Source organism: Pyxicephalus adspersus, chromosome 6 (assembly GCF_032062135.1).
Source record: "Pyxicephalus adspersus chromosome 6, UCB_Pads_2.0, whole genome shotgun sequence".
NCBI lineage: Eukaryota > Metazoa > Chordata > Amphibia > Anura > Pyxicephalidae > Pyxicephalus > Pyxicephalus adspersus.
In genome coordinates, this window is record NC_092863.1 from 1,653,639 (window position 1) to 1,667,934 (window position 14,296).

General features: G+C 41.5%; 1 protein-coding gene across 4 annotated transcripts in view; it reads left to right on the forward strand.

The window, feature by feature from the left end:
• The window catches only part of SULF2 (sulfatase 2), a 93,431-nt gene that overhangs the window by 14,225 nt on the left and 64,910 nt on the right, over positions 1-14,296 (forward strand). For all 4 annotated transcript variants that reach the window (XM_072414117.1, XM_072414113.1, XM_072414114.1 and 1 more), the window contains exon 2: positions 10,880-10,908. The gene's annotated coding sequence lies outside the window, so the exon portion shown is untranslated. The remainder of the gene's footprint in view (positions 1-10,879; positions 10,909-14,296) is intronic.

Sequence of the window (14,296 nt, forward strand, 5' to 3'; positions counted from 1 at the left end):
GTCAAGTCCTGATGTTGCTATATTAAAAGGGAACTGTTGAAGAATTTTGTTTTCTACTAAATTATTGAGACATTTACATTGTACTGCAACAAGAGACTGTTAGATGTCTTGCAAATACCAGTTTGGCTGTTATAGGAGATTGCTATAGGATTACAAGAAACAGAGACGCTTCTTCTGCAAGATTGCAGGGAACTGCTAGAAATGGCGTTCCTGTTAAGACAGTGGTCCTCAACATTTCCGGACCTACGGACCACTAAACTTACGGACTCTGGAAAGCGCATGTTTGAGGAGCCAAGAAGAAACTTCTCCTAGAGTGATGTCCATGATTCCAGTACTAGTCAACTCTCTCCACTCACCGCCCCCAGCCTGCGATAAATATGGAAGACATGGTCTGCGGCTCTAGCCGGTGCGCTTCTCCCAAGCGGGGTCCGTGGACAACAGGTCTCCATGCTCTTGTGGATTGGGGGACCCCTGTATTAGGAGACTGACCTTTTGTTACCTTACTGAATAATTCTAAATACTTCTGTTGTACCAGAAGATGTTTAATGACAGATTACGGAAGACCATTGCTGTGGTACAAGAGACTGCTGCTAAGTTACTGGACCATGCTCCAATGTTGAAAGATACTAAGCAACTATTTTATTGCTAGACAATGTGGCCTTTAGAATGACTGTGGCCATATGAGACCGAATGTGACTGTCACAACTTCAATAGGGACCTGGCGTCAGTGTCCTGTAATTTGAAAGGAATATCTAGCAGGCTTCTGTAATAAAGAAGCAGTCAGTTTCTTCTGCAACATATGAGCAGTCACATATTGCAAACATACCTAACTTGGAAAACTCCAAGCTCATATTCGTGGCTGTCCAGAAAATATATTGCCCTCATGTTGGAAAAGAAACTGACGGCTTCTTTGTTAAAGTTGACTGCTAGATAATCCTTTACAGGACAGGAAATTACAGGACAATCTGCTCGGATTTTTGTACTTTTTATTTAGAAATCGGTGCGCCTCCTTGCACTCTCCGAATGTGAACACAAACCAAGCCATGGTCCCGGACTTTTGGGTATTTGTCCAATACTGATCCTTGTAACTTTTTCCAATATTAGTGCCTTCAGCTATCCTGTCTGTAAAGAGTGATTGTAATCTTTAACATTTTCATCACCTCTGATTTGTCTTTTTGTAAAGTATAATTGCTCAGATTTACTAAATGACCTCCTGATCAATGGCAGATAATGTTTTCCTGTCCTATGGTGAGCACATAATTCTGAAGGAAACCGCTAAGCGTTCCTTGTTGCTGTGAGTGATGTTGCTCTCTATTTTTCCTTTTTCTGTTTCTTGGTCCCTGTTAATTGAAGAATGGTAATGACCCCACTACACGGCCATTTTCCTGAGCAGGATCATGGTTTCTGATTATCCCAGGCTGCCAATACTCGTTATTTGTCATCGGCTCTAACCGCCTCAGCGCTAATCAGCAGAACAATGGGGATTCATCCATCTTCTGCTGCCTCTTCTGTCATACGCCTCTTATTTGTGGTTTTTCAGCTATGAATAAACTGCCATGGTAGATAAGTGTCAGTTAGACGCATTTCATGAGCGTGTTGTCAAACAGTAACATAAAACAAATTTGTGTTTGGTTGTTCAGGGAATAGAAGAATCCCAGGAGCCTACTCCGGGACTAAGGAATATCAAAATCCTAAATCAATTATAAATTCTGTTTGGTGTTATGTCACATTGTATACAGTTGTCTTATTTTAATCTGTTTTTTGTTTTTAAAATTGTTGCAATGTCGGACTTAGTGCTGCAGACTGACCCAAAACCGTACAGATGTCTGATTGTTGCTGGTATCTATCTTTTATTATCATTTCCAGTGACAGATGAATGATCACTGTACACTGCTCCATTCGGTTCTATAGGGAGGACAAGCGAGCAGCACCCAGCTGTGCTCTCCTCCAAAGAAAAGCACAAGCCACTCCTTATTCTGCCACAACTTGGAGGGGATTGCTATACATGTCAGATTTTTAGCCAAGATAAATGCCATAGTCATTAATATTTAGTCTGCCTGCTGTTCTATCTAATAGGCAAAGAACGTCCAGGTTTCCCTCAGGATAACCAAAATTTAAGGAACTTTTGAGGCCAAACAAATAACTTCATATTTAGATATAAAACCAAATTGTAGCTATATTTTAAAAATCACATGGTAAAATATGTAATACAATAAAAACAAGAACTTATTGAAAGTACAGCACTCATATAGATCTCCTTGTGGAAAACTCTTACTGTGGTATTCCAAGACTTCCACGCGTTTCGCAGAAACTAGGTCCGCTTCCTCGGGAAGAGGAGATCTACAATTCCAATATTACACTTGTTAATGCTAATGGCATGCAAGCTCTTCTCTCATAAGGTAATAAAATAACCTGGCTGTTCTTTGCATATATGATTTATTAGGATGTGGTCAAGTTTGATTAAGTCCTGAATGGTGCAAAACATTATGATATCCTATCTGATAGACCTAAAGAGCACTCCACCAGTATGTTGAATTACTCTAAACCCCCCCCCCCCCCACCCCCACAATCTGCCTCCACTCTTATTCGGAAATCACGAAAAATATTCTTGTGCGTGAGAAGGAAAGTTTTGAGACTTGTGAGCCAGACGGCACATAGGCGACATTCTCGGGGATTATTAGAGTGAGCGGAATAATTACGCTCTCCTTTTCATTGTGTGTCATCGCAGGATTAAACTGCAGCTTTGTGCGGATGTGGAAGAGCAGGTTCTGGAAGAAGGCACTTATAAAATATTTCTCTATTGTACTATTGTTGCAGCCTTTCCTTATGTATGAACAGCTTTTACTGTCTGTTATTTTTTCCTTTTTAAAAAATTTTTTAGCTGAAAAATAGGACTTGCAATGGATTAAAAATTTGTTGGTGAGGTAATAAGCTCACAAGAGCCAGAAGGCGGTACACAGGTTGTTAAAATTGCATTGGGCGTTGGTTCAGCTACAATATAGGTGGACACTGGTAGCTTGGGACATCATCTGCCAGTGACAGGACATGATACGGTGGATAAAATTTGGTTGGAGGTTGGTTCAGCTTCATTATAGATGGACACTGGTAGGTTGGGGCATCACCTAGCAATGACAGGGCAAGGTACAGTGGGTACCATTTGGTTGGAGGTTGGTTCAGCTGCATTGTAGATGGGACACTGGTAGGTTGGAGCATCATCCGGCAGTTTCAGGGCAAGGTACGGTGGGAAATATTTGGTTGGAGGTTGGTTCAGCTGCTTTATAGATGCACACTAGTACGTTTGGGCGTCACCTGGCAGTGACAGGGCAAGGTACGGTGGGTAATGGTTGTAGGTTGGTTCAGCTGCATTGTAGATGGGCACTGGTAGGTTGGGGCATTAACTGGCAGTGTCCGGGCAAGGTACGGTGGGTAAAATATCTGTTATTCAATCAGTCTTTATTTTTATGTGATTAAAAAATAAAAAAATAAATTGAAAAAGAATTGTATGGTTCTTGGATAAAGTAACCAGCAATGAGGCTTCTTTTTTTGTATTACTGGCTGCAATTGCTGTATCTGAATGAAGCATGGTACGACATGAGGAAATCCTATATTTACAGATGTTTTATCCTCATATTCAAGGACATGAATGACATTTTTTTATTGCATCATGGAGTTTACTGCAGAGTAAAAGCCCCTCTGTACAGAGACTGATGGGACTGGCTCAGTGATCTCTGTACAGCACTATGGTATATGTCAGAGCTATATAAATGTATATTATTAGTGTGTGACTGTGGGGGGACATTAGAGTGTCAGCTCCACTGTACAGAGATGTTACTGGCTCAGTGTTCTCTGTACAGCACTGCGGTATATGTCAGTGCTTAATAAATGTATAATATTAGTGTGTGACTGTGGGGGGACATTAGAGTGTCAGCTCCTCTGTACAGAGACTGATGGGGCTGGCTCAGTGTTCTCTGTACAGCACTGCAGTGTATGTCAGAGCTATAGAAATGTATAATACTGTGTGTGGCTGGGAGGTGACATTAGTGTTCTCTATACCTCACTATGCAGTATGTGGCCGCCATAGCATTATATAACTATATTAGTGAGTGTGAATTCTAGTTGTGATGTATTTTTGTGTGAAGTGTCTGTAACGTAGCTCTACGTCTCCGATACCCTGGACAGAACTCAGGATTTATTGGTGCTCTTAGAACCTCTTGCCGATCGGTCTTCCTGGCCTCTGCTGGTAAAGCCGGCTCAGTCCGTACAGCAATAATGGCTGACATTTGTTTTTATTACCATTTCAGCTGGCATGACACAAAGTATCACAAGGGTTTGTGTCTGCGTTTCTTCACTCCTGAGTGCAGCATGACAAAAGCTCTTTAATAATTAATATGAAGAGCAGACACAACACAAGCTAAATATACACGGCTAGAATTCTAATCCCGGCCAATTGAAAGCCTATAATGTAAATAAAAATGGCTCTTGCTCTATACGCGGCATTCCAAGGTATTTGTAGACCGCTTTTCCTGGCAGCGGATGCACATGTACTGTATGCGCAGAGATTTATTGGCTAATAAAGGATTAGTACACCGCTGGTTTTCCCTATTTAATTGCAGGCCTGCATGGAGCAATACTGGTAATATTAAAGAAATTGGAATTAGATTAATTGGTGAAAGTATTGACATGTAAGGTTCAGGATCGGCGTTAGGTTACGGAGTGAGAAAGGTGCCCCGTTCCAGCAGTAGGGACCCAATGGTACCGCTTTCCTGGTGCTAAACCTATCTGTCATAGACATATACAGAATAGGATATATAGTACAATGGCCTTCACCTGTTTTATAATCACAGGACTTTTACCCTAAATACAGATGTCCCATATGCCCCTAAATTGCACAGCCCAGGGGCTCCTTATCCAATATTCTACAGACATTGGCAAATGTTGCGGATTTATAAAATAACACCTAGGTTCCGGAAAGGGTTAAAAGGCAGTGTAAAGATAAACCACTTCCTCCTCCAGGGGTTAAACCCATGTTTACTGGTTTGCAGAATAAATTGTGCTGTCTCCAGATACCGCCTGCAGCAAGATTCCAGCTATTCCATGACTGACAGCAGATTGCAGCTCTCAGTAATTCCGCTGCAAACCTGCACAGCAAGAGCGAGAGAAGCTGCCATGTGTAGATATATCACCTGAGTGCTACCTGTCCTCCTCGAATACTTCCTTACTTCACCTGACTCCTGTGTCCATCCTCTACACCTTGCTGTGATGGACCGTGTATTGGTAATGGACTCGTTGGTCCTGTGAAAGCTTCCTAAACCTGCTATCCATGATATGTGCTTCATCAAGCCACTGTTATCTGCATGGAATGATATTAAAAGGTATTTAACTAAGAAAACAGATTAAGCAGTACCATGTTCTCACATTAGGCCCCAGCTTCCAGTGCTCTCTCTTAGGTGAGGACCTTTTTGCATTTTTTGTGTTGGCATCACAATTTAGCTAGTTGAGCGACTATGCCCAGGCAAGCAGAGTAGGGAGCAATGAAGCACCATAGTAATTTCTGATGCCGCTTCTAACCACAATTATCGTTATTCACTTGGAATTGGTGCAAAAGGTTTGCCTGAGGCGGTCATTCTCAATTAAAACAATAAGCAAACCAGGGGGCTGCTGGGCTGAAAATCTGGCTATTACCATGTTTCCCCCAAAATAAGACCTACCCCGAAAGTAAGACCTAGCACTATTTTGTAAACCTGCCCTAATATAAGACCTACCCCGAAAATAAGACCTAGGAGAAAAAGAAAATAAAAGCATACGTACCGGTAAATTAAAAAAGTACTCACCGAGACAGCTCCAGATATCTGATCCTGCGTGTGTGTCCTTTATGCTGGCTGCAGCGTGTGTGTCTTTGATGCTGGCTGCAGGGCGTGTCTATTCCTGAGCCAAACTGAAAGTAAAAAGCCTGCACTGAACAAGGAAGCAAGCTGCTGATCCCTGCACTAACGGAGATACCTACACTTAATTACGGGTAAGTGATCAGAAGGGGACAATGGAGTCAATGGAATAGAGTGATCAGAAGGGGACAATCATTTCATAGTGATCAGAAGGGGACAATCATTGCATAGAGTGATCAGAAGGGGACAGTCAATGGCATAGAGTGATCAGAAGGGGATAATCAATGGCATAGAGTGATCAGAAGGGGAATTTGAATGGCACATGAGTGATCAGAAGGGGACAATCAATGGAACATGAGTGATCATGAGTGACTTTCAACAATAAAAGTGTACTGTAGTCTTCTTCATGGAAAAATAAGACATCCCCTGAAAATAAGACCTAGTGTGTTTTTTGGGAGCCAAAAAAAATATAAGACAGTGTCTTATTTTCGGGGAAACACGGTAGCAGTACAGTTAGTGCGGCATCCCAAGGACACTTTATATTAGGAATGCCAGTTTAAATGAAATACTTGATTTACAGCTGTTCAGATTTGGGCAGCTGAAGCATCCTCCAACCTGGGGGAACCAGATGGAAGAAACCTATACAAAAATTAGGAGCTAGCACCAGACCATGAGGACTAAAAATGGCCACAGTGTGATTAGGTGACTAAACTATTCTGGTTGTCCTATGCCATTGGCTATAACATTACATTTTCCTTTGGATTCCTTCTTCATGATCTGGAATCTTCTTTTTTACTTACTACAAATTAAGATGATATCTAATGGTGGATAACATTGTCCAGGCCTGTCAGTCCAAATAGTCAGTGAGAGTTGGCATTACAGACCTGGAGTCTGGGATGCCTGCAGTGTTCTCCCCAGAAAAACATTTAAGCTGGGTGGATAGAAACTGTAGATGGATGGCAGCCACTGTATGGTGAGCCAACTTTTCAGTAACAATCCAAGAAAACATGGTGCACCTGGCTAAATGGGGCTGGGGGGAGCACTCTGCCTAATTTTCCCCGACTTCACATTACATGGCCAGTGTACAGGTGCATGTACTTTAGTATACCAGAGGAGAGGAAGAATGGAGAAATATTTATGTTGCTTGGGGAAGGGGGTGCAGATCTCCGAAACATGTTGGACTCTCCTAAAACCTTCAGTAAACCTTTTGGCTGTAATAAAAATAAAGCATTCTTTTGGAACAAGCGTCATATGCACTGCTTGTGTGTTACCCCATGCATATACACCTGGAATGCTGTGATGTCTATGAGCGAGCAGCCTTCGTATTTTGCTGGGTACAGACTACAAATATCACCTATAAGCACCTTTTATTATAGCGTGGATATTTTGACGACAATGGAAAGATTTGCTTTCTCTTCCTATTGTGCATATAGGATAGGAAGTAAAATCTCCCCAATGAGCCATAGATTCGATGAAATGGTAATAAAGTAAAGTTTATTAAGCCTATGTTTGTCTTTTAAGGTTAGAATTGCATGTAGACCCCAGATAATACTGAGCCCCCATTAATAATGAAAGGCGTAGCCAGGGACAATCGGGATGAGGATGAACATGCTATATGATATTGTATGTCATACAGTCAGGAAACGAGGCAGCTTTAAGTGATTTTCTGCAGCTTCTAATGCATTGTGATTAGCAGTGTGCATTCATTCATTGCAGTCCAAGAGAAGAAGCTGTAAAACTGCAACACTGAAGGGAAGTCTGGAGGTCAAATATAACACTACACAGGATTAGATTGAGGGGAAGGCTAGAGGTCACACTATTTAAATATTGTTTAATTATTAATTGTAGCTGCCAAAACATTTTAATGTATAATTTGCAGCCAGCTGACCAGTTGTATACTCCGGTAAGAGCCAGGAAACATGTGCATCCTTTTGACATGAGTATCTATAAGTTCCTTTGGTTTTATCTTCATTTTTCATTGGAGCAGTTCGTACCTGGTTTTGGATACGTCCTCTTCAACAATTGGTTTGTGCGGCACCACGGACGGTGTGCTCAGGCCAATTTCATATTGATCATGATTTCCTGTACGCCTTGGTTCACAGGTCCTATGATGGGTTCACACCATAGATATGCACACGCGGCACGTCCTTGCTGAGAAAGGACATTCCCATCATCACGTCCGGAGTCTTCGGAGAAGCGGCAAAATGTTTAGTGTTTCCTGATGTTGTGTTCCCATAAAGGGATCTGTATATAGCACCGGCAGGAAGGATGTGCGGTACAGGTCTCCCTGAACCATCGCTCATCACCTCCATGATTATGCAGCAAGATGAAGTTCTTTGCTTATTGTTAGCCCAAAGCTTTTGTACTTAGAAATGCAAGGGAGTTTTATTAAAACATACATACACATGCTTTTTGTAATTCTCAGGTTGTTAAATTAGTCTGAAAGAGTGTGTGTGACTGTGGGGGGACATTAGAGTGTCAGCTCCTCTGTACAGAGACTGATGGGACTGGCTCAGTGTTCTCTGTACAGCTCTGCAGTATATGTCAGAGCTATAGAAATGTATAATAATAGTGTGTGACTGTGGGGGGATATTAGAGTGTCAGCTCCTCTGTACAGAGACTGATAGGACTGGCTCAGTGATCTCTATACAGTACTATGGTATATGTCAGAGCTATATAAATGTATAATAATAGTGTGTGACTGTGGGGGAACATTAGAATGTCAGCTCCTCTGTACAGAGACTGATGGGACTGTCTCAGTGTTTTCTGTACAGCACTGCGGTATATGTCAGAGCTATATAAATGTATAATAATAGTGTGTGACTGTGGGGGGCATTAGAGTGTCAGCTCCTCTGTACAGAGACTGATGGGACTGGCTCAGTGATCTCTGTACAGCACTATGGTATATGTGTTCTCTGTACGGCACTGCAGAATATGTCAGCGCTATATAAAAGAATATAATCATTACAATAATATAAAAACAAGACAGCAAAGCAAAATACAATTCTAAAATAATCTTAAAGCACACTTGTATCCATAGGGGAAGGCAGATATAAAGAATATTCAAATACTAAGTGGTGAACAGTCCGTGTATAAAGAATAATGGCCATGTATGGGACACGATAACATTACAAAGCTTGGAGTAAAAATAATGCTGGGAATCTGTTCGTTTCCTAGTGATATATAAATGAAAGTTTGAGCCTGGAAGAATTTCAGCCCGGATAATTCCTCCTACGTGGAATAATAGAGCTATTGGCGTTGGTGTTTGGATCCGGCAGGGTTGCGTAGTGCTGGCGTGGGCATTTTGGCAGCAGTAGAGATGGCGGCTCTCTGGTATCCCAGATACCCCAAGAGGTGGATAAGCGTCTTGTTTTCCTGCTGTGAGAACGGGTTGCTCTATTTTCTCCTTTACTGATATTAGAATTTAATTAAATCTGAAGCGACCTCTGTTGTTCTCCGGCTAATGACCCTTGGAACCCCCGGGCTCCTTCTCTGTGCCCCGGTGTCCTGGGAAAATGGCTATGTTTCCTTTTACTGGTAACCGAGCCCTGGAAATGCCCCTTCAATGGATATTATTCTATTGCCGTGCTGTCGTACCACACTTTGCTAGCTTAGGACACTTGAATGAGGACCTTCCCCTCCCCACATGCTGAAAATGAATATCAAGGCAGGGTTTTTGTAGCTGGGGCCCGATTGTTGATCTGTACCCGGTGCAACAAACAAACTGTTAGAAGTGCAACACAAAGACACAAAGGACGAAGGCACAATTGTGTTTGGGCATGAATGCACTTTAGTGTCAGTTGCTGATGATTGAAACGTTTTAGAACAATTTGTAACTGAGAATAGAACTTCTGTATAGCAGTTCTATAGGTCGGCTTACTGCTGAGTTGGTACGTCTACTGCCGACATCAATTATTCTTTGTTAGAAGAGCAGCATCAAGAAAGTAAATATAACGGTGATTTTTCTTCGGTCCATGAAGTGAGGCATCACGTGTGGGAATCAGGGTTTTCCCCAATAAAAGGAATATTCAACTTTGGTAGAAAATGGTCAATAAGCCTTTCTACAACATAGGTCTCATCCCAAAACAGTCTCACCCCATAACGGTGTGTGTTGTCCCATAATCATATCTACAGCTCACATTATATTACCATGGTTGTGCATAGGAAGAATTCCTTTTGCATTGCTGGTAATTGGAAGAATACCTCACCTGAGAGGCACAAATAGCTGGAGAAACTCTTAGCAACTTCTGAAGGAACTCTAGGATTTCCTGGAACCCTGGTTGGGGAGCACTGCCCTAAAATATGGCAGATTAGATAACCATGGCACCAGAACCCCTGCAAAAGGCTGTGAGTGGAAAGGATTTTATGCTGATTTTGCAAGCTTTGGTGCAACAATGGGCTTTTCCGGCCTTTATGAATGGTGTAGGAGCAAATGACAGCATGCAAAGTAGACATGGAAGGTCTAATAGAAGTTCTAGATCTTCTGAGATGAATCTCTGTGACACAACCACAAAGATGGACTCCAAGGAGTTACCTCCTAATTCTTGTAGCTTACAGGCTCGCTTTTTGGTGAGGTCCTTCCATTGCCTCTGAAAGGCAACCTCGATGCTGGAAAAACAGCTACTATAGTGGTTTTTAGGGTAAATCCTGTCAATTGCTTGGGGGGAAAAAGCCTGCAACTGCCAATGACCACAAAGCATTTAAAGTTGGGTAAATGATAAGTGGTAACTGCACCACATATCCTCCATCTATAGAAACAAGCTGTACACAACTGTACTTCATGTAATTAAAACAGGAAGTGAGTGGAAATCTCTTCTTACATAATGCATGTAATTTAATAGTTTGTGTCGTACATGTATGTCTTTCTGAAGTTGTTGTATATGGTATTGAGGAATGAAATTTTGCAGTTAGAAACCGATGGTGACACTTTGCATGCCTGAATGGTCCTTCATATAGCCCACCTTCCTAATATCTTACTGTTTCCTTTTGTTTTACAGCTGGAGTCTCAAAAACATCAGCCGTGCCGGTGAGTACAAACTGTGCTCAGGATGACATGTTATGTCCTCTTTCCGTCTTATACACTATCTGTGCAAGGAAAATCTTGACTCAGGGATTTTTACTCTTGGGGTTTATTTGGGGGACCCTGTTTTTATCCAATGCATTCTGCATTACAGAACAGTTGCCATTAAAATGCACAGACAGTTTCCTCTTTGCACATCCAACAGTAACAATTTTGAGGTTGAATTTCATCATTGTGTGCTAGCAGTTTGGTGCACAAGAGAGGACAAAGGCAGGGAGTCATGATTATGCAAAACTAAAATGTTGCTTTGCTAATGTATAAGAACTGTATGTCATTGTGAATGTATTTTCACACAAAATTTATAATCCATCCACTGATTTGTTACACTGATACAAAAAGCCTTTGCTGCATTTTGGTGGCATGGAGAATTAGGACTTGCGGGCTATGCTTCAGCTCTCCAATTTTTCTTCTCTTTACTTACCGGGTTCTCTTTCTTCACCTCCCACCATATCTCTCCTCTCCACATCTCCTCCTATTTCTCTCTCCCATACCCTTTCCACTTTCCATTGCTCCCACTTCATTCTTCTCTCCTATATTTGTCTATTATTCTATTTTCTTATTTTCCTGCTTCTCTGCTCTTTTTCCCTCAATTTTTTATTTCTTTTTCCCTCCCTCCTATACCCACCTTCACTTTTTTACCCCCTTCTATCTCTCTCGTCTCTCTATCTCTTCTCTCAGATTAAAGTACTGTGACATCTCTGCCAGTCAGTAATTTCACACTCCACAGACGCGGCGCTGCACACTTTATGGCGCTCACATCTCATTTTAATAACACGTTTTCCCAGTCTTACACACTGAATTAATTTTTTTCAGGGAAAAAAATGAAAATCCCTTTTTCTGATGCTCAGAGCCGTCCTCTGATTCCTTGAAAAGCTGAATTCTCTGTTTTTCTCCTGCCTGTGTTTCTTTGTTGTTTTTTCTGTTTTGGTGATTAATGCATCTAATTAAATCATAACAGGCTGTACCGATAGCGAATTTCCTCGCCTTATTCACATATTGGGGTAAACTGCATTAATTAGCTTGAAAGAGTGACTTGCCGGGACAGATGTATCACTCTGTGAACGTCCCGTGCGATGTCTGCGAACGCCATTAATAGTGCAAGTGACAGTCTTATAGAATTATAATTGAAAAAATAACGGGATGTAATTAATAATGAGGAACTGTAACTGTGAATTTAACAGGAAATATAATTAACTCAGTATTTTATTGCCATGTTTTAGTCTTTGAAAATGTTGGGAACTAATACAAAGTGTGGTGGAGATATGAAGAATGAGCTTAGGCTGAAGTAGTGTTGCACAGAATGTGACTGTTCTTCCTCTTTTGTTCCCTCTTTGTCCCTCATTCCTTTTTTTTATCAATGTGGAAGCTTCAACCCATGATTGATTTAGGTGGTTTGCTAGATTGTGGAAAGGTAAAACCACCTGACAGTCATTTTTTAATTACTCTGTTGGTGATATCTCTCCTGTAGGTTTGCACATCTGATGTACTCATGAGGGTCCCTCACCAACTTGAGTTCCTGGCTCTGCCCATTCCTGCGCCCATTCTGTGGTCTTCTGTCATCTTTGTGTTGTGTTCCTTTGTAGATCTGCTGTACCTTTTCTGTGGGGCTATCCCTCTCCTTAAAATTAACGCCCAGGTCTTTACACCTGCAGGACCCACTATGCCTGGATTCCACCATTTCTGCACTTAGTTCATGGGTTAATATACCTGCTGTGCCCAATATAGGAGATTCCAACCTTTTCTGACCCCAGCTCCCCGGTCTGTACACCTACTCTGCCAATTATTGGGTTCTTAACATTCCATGCATGGAGTTCTACACCTACCATTCCCTAGAAGCCAAAGGTTGACTTGCCAAGCCAACTAAGTTTCATTTTTGCCTTTGGGTAGGCTTTAAAGATCACTCCAACCCAAGACCATTGGTTAAGTTTAGCAAAATGATGGGATGCCGAATTTCGTGATCATTCTTTTATCTCCTGAGAGCTCCAGTTGTGACATTGGCCTCTTAATTTCACCCAATACAACCACTACAAAACCATTGGAACTGGATCTTGGATTGAACAAGTTTCTTGTTTTATACTTTACTATTACACTGGTCAACAAACATTTTCTTGGCAAACAGAATAAAGTCATTTTATGTGTGATGCACAGATTCCACATATGGTACTGATTTTGCTAGATTGGCTCTATTTTATGAAATAATGACCTCAATAATAACCTCATAGAAAACTAATAAAACATGAAAATTAGGCAAATTAAACTAGATTTGCCTATGTATACAAAATTAAATGTTTTAAATACTTAATGTCAGTATATCCTGTGTTCAGTATATTTACAGAACTAATCACAAAGAAATCATTGATAAGCTCAGTTTGTATGATTTCCTTTATGCTGATGATCAGGACGGCCCCAGCAGTAGTCTGCCATCATGTGTCTATCCCATCTGATACCTTTCTTCCATCACCTTTATATCTTGATGGATCCTCTCCCATTGTTCCTCACTGATATCACCAAGGTTTTCTGGAAATGTTTGCATACGGAGATAGTGTACCTTTATACTCATAGTAGCACCCAAATGTTTAAAGTTTAGGAGTAAAGCTGCGTACACACTTCCAATTTTTATCGTTCAAAATGAACGACGAACGATCGATTGGGCAAAAATCGTTCGTAAAAAAAGTAACCAACGACGCCGACGAACGAGGAAAGTCGTTGGAAATGAACGACCGGACCGGCGGATCGGATTGGACGACGATCGTTGACCATCATTCGTGTGTACGATCGTTCGTTGATCGTCCATGGGCTGAGCATGCGTGATGAACGAACGTTCGCTCACTTCCTGTCGTGCACGTCACTCCCTGTATCGCTCAAACGATCGCATCTATTGTGTGTACAATATCTACGAACGATCGTGTCGTTATCTGTATGTACAGGATGGGTGCTATACGATCGTTCGCAGATATCGTGCAGGATCGTTCGTCGTTCGTTTAACAACGATAATAATTGGAAGTGTGTACGTAGCTTTAGTTTTGTAGCAGTTCTTCATAATTTTGTGCTTTATGGTTACCCAAGAAGTTCCTGCCAACCATGACATAGCTGTGCCAGGCAGAAGCTTCAGTATCAGTCATGTAACTTGTGACATTTCCATCATTTATCAGTTTCTGAATCTGGGGTCCATCAAAGATTCCTGCTTTTATATTTCACTACTCAATCCAGGGAATAATCTACAAATGTATTTGAAGCAATCACCGTCCTTGTTCACAACAAATTGCTTCATTAATCCCAACTTTATGTGTAGTGGGGGGAGAATGATTTATTGTCAGCCATTGGCTCGGTAATG